The sequence below is a fragment of the Aegilops tauschii genome, chromosome 7, assembly GCF_002575655.3.
Source record: "Aegilops tauschii subsp. strangulata cultivar AL8/78 chromosome 7, Aet v6.0, whole genome shotgun sequence".
NCBI classification, from domain to species: Eukaryota; Viridiplantae; Streptophyta; class Magnoliopsida; order Poales; family Poaceae; genus Aegilops; species Aegilops tauschii.
Genome location: NC_053041.3, coordinates 85,301,061 through 85,303,655, shown reverse-complemented (window position 1 = coordinate 85,303,655; position 2,595 = coordinate 85,301,061). Strand labels below are relative to the sequence as shown.

Sequence of the window (2,595 nt, the reverse complement as noted above, 5' to 3'; positions counted from 1 at the left end):
GACGGCAAACTCAGACGGTAAAGATAAGTCACCAAAGAATACTTTGCCGTCAGCTTTTCATCGAGAAGACGGCAAAGACTTTGCCGTCAGCCAACTATGCATTTGCCGTCTCGCACAAAAATAACAGACGGCAAAGTTTGCATCTTTTGCTGTCAGACGATTTCGTCTTTACCGTCAGTCGACTCCATCTTTGCCATCATCCTCGAACCCACAGACGGCAAAGAGATTTTGTTTTGTTTAAATATAAAAACAACAGTGCATAGGTGGATACGCTATGGAAACGTACTCGGTGAAGGAAAAGCATGCGGTCAAGGAAACGTATGAGAACTGCTTAAGTGCTTATTCATATATATATATATATATATATATATATATATATATATATTCATATATGTGGTGGTTACACTTTACATAAAAGACCCCCGCATACAAAGAAAGAAGAAATTAGTCCTGGTTTCGTGCAAGAACCTTACAAAAATTTGTAAAAAAGAAATCAAATCTTCGTCTTCTCCTGGGTGGCCGGCGATGTGGCTGGGCGAGGCAGAGCCGGCGGCGCGCACGGAGGGGCGATGCAGGGAGGTCCGGCGGGGTCACGCGCATCAGATCCGGCGGTGGCTGCTCGACCTCGACTGGATCCGCAGGGTCGCGCGCGCGACGTCAGGAGATCGATCAGTGGTAGGGTCAACGACCTCCATGGCCAGCTCCTGCAGATGGTGGAGGGATAGAGAGAACTTCGGGTCAGAGGGAAAGAAATGAGGAAAGGGAGAAGAGCTCAGGCCGACCGGTGGGAGTGCGGGGTCGGCGGGCGGTGGGCGTGGACGAACGCTTCGACGGGGAGGTGGTGACAGCAGGCCGCGACAGGTCAGCGCAGCGGAGGCGACGGGCCGGCCGCGCCGGGGCGACGCCGCACCGGGTCGGCACAGCGGAGGCGACGGGCGATGCGCTGGCCATGCCGGGGGCGACAGGGGTAGGGGCCAGCCGCGCCGGAGGCTACTGGAGGCGGGGCCGCCGCCTCTCCGCTCGCCAGTTGCCAGCGCCGGCCATGGATCGATGCATGGGTGCGTTGTGTGGTGTGTGGTGTGCGTGGACGGGTGGGGTGTGGGGTGTGGCTGTGGGTTAGTGGGTCGGTGGGGCTGTAGGCGTCGTAGTGCGTACGTCAGGACGGGTGGGTGGGGCTGCGTGGGTTTGGACGGGCCGCCATGTCATCGATCCGTGGGATCGATCCGCGTGGTGTGCTTCTTTATTTGCCGTCTGCGTTTTTTATACAGACGGCAAAGAGTGTATTTTGCCGTGTGTAATATAAAACACAAACGGCAAAGATTTTTACTGTCTGCATTTCATATTACAGACGGCAAAGTATTTTCTTTGCTGTATGTAATATAAAATGCAGACCGCAAAGATCTTTGCCGTCCGTATTTGGTTTTACAGATGGCAAAGTTAGCTCTTTGTCGTCTGTGTTTTTTTGGGTAGAGGGCAAAGGCTATTTTGCCGTCAGTTTTTCTTTGCCGTCTGCAGATGACGGCAAACCTTTTCTTTGCCGTCTGCCCGACGAAAAGCTGACGGAAAAGATGACCCCTGACGACAAATTAGCTGTTTCCTGTAGTGAGGGGATCTAGAGCGAGGCAAGGAAGAAGCAATGAAGGCAAGTGCTGCCTGCGCCAGCCTTTTGTCAGGACAAGCAGTTGCCGAGGCAGCGTGGAGAAGCGGAGACGCCCACGTCCAATCAACCGCCACGCGTCGACCGAGGCCGCAGGCTTTTGGGGCCCGCGGTGCTCCGAACTTGACCCTTGGCTTGGCCGCGAAGCCAAGCCCGAGCGCACCTTGGGCCCGGGGGCTACTGTCGGCGTTCTGGGAATGGGGGTCCCAGACTTGCCTGCCTGCGGCCCATGGCGTGGCTGTGCTGGCAGGCCTGTACGGCCCATCTTCATAAACAAGGCAACCAAGACCTTCGCGAGGGGCCAAGCCTCGCGAGGCGCACGACAGAAGACCTCCTCATGAGCATCCTCGCCAGGCGGGCTCGCGAGGAGCGGAGAAATCAAGGCGGGGCAAACCTCACGAGGCCCTCGTGACATGAGCCATGACGAACGGCACCAGGCGGGCGCCAAAGCGCGCAGCGTCCCTATTTCCTCTTTGGTGCTAAGGCGGCAAGCGCAAGCGCGGAGTACCAAGGCATCAGGCAAAGGTTGCCATATTAGTGCAACAAGACCAGGACCGGACGGCAGGACGGAGGTCACCATGGAGCCCAAGACAGCGTCATCGCCAGAGCCTTTCGCAGGCGAAGACCACTTTTGTCAGGATAGCTTGTACTAGCTGTCCCCCTTCAAATTTGCCCGCCGTTATTGGCTCCCTTCCCGCTCAATATTTGGGAAGAGGACCAGGGCCTATATAAATAGAACTAGCCAACACCGTAGAGGACAACTGATCCTGGATCAGAGAGACCACACCCGAGCTGGAGCCAACCCACGCTCGCACAAGAACACCTCAACCTCGCGAGGCTGTTCTTCCCCTTGTACTGCTCCTCATCAGCCCAAGAGGCAATCCATCCACCACACACTGGAGTAGGGTATTACACCACATCGGTGGCCCGAACCAGTA

The 2,595-nt window shown here is 56.1% G+C and overlaps 1 long non-coding RNA gene across 1 annotated transcript; it reads right to left on the bottom strand.

Annotated features, from left to right (window-relative positions):
- Nucleotides 1-308: 308 nt before the first annotated feature.
- LOC120967866 (uncharacterized) lies at nt 309-1,082 on the bottom strand. The gene is made up of 2 exons (XR_005761694.3): nt 783-1,082; nt 309-704 (listed from the first exon to the last, which is right to left on the bottom strand). It is a non-coding gene; the product is annotated as an uncharacterized lncRNA (long non-coding RNA).
- Nucleotides 1,083-2,595: the final 1,513 nt, after the last annotated feature.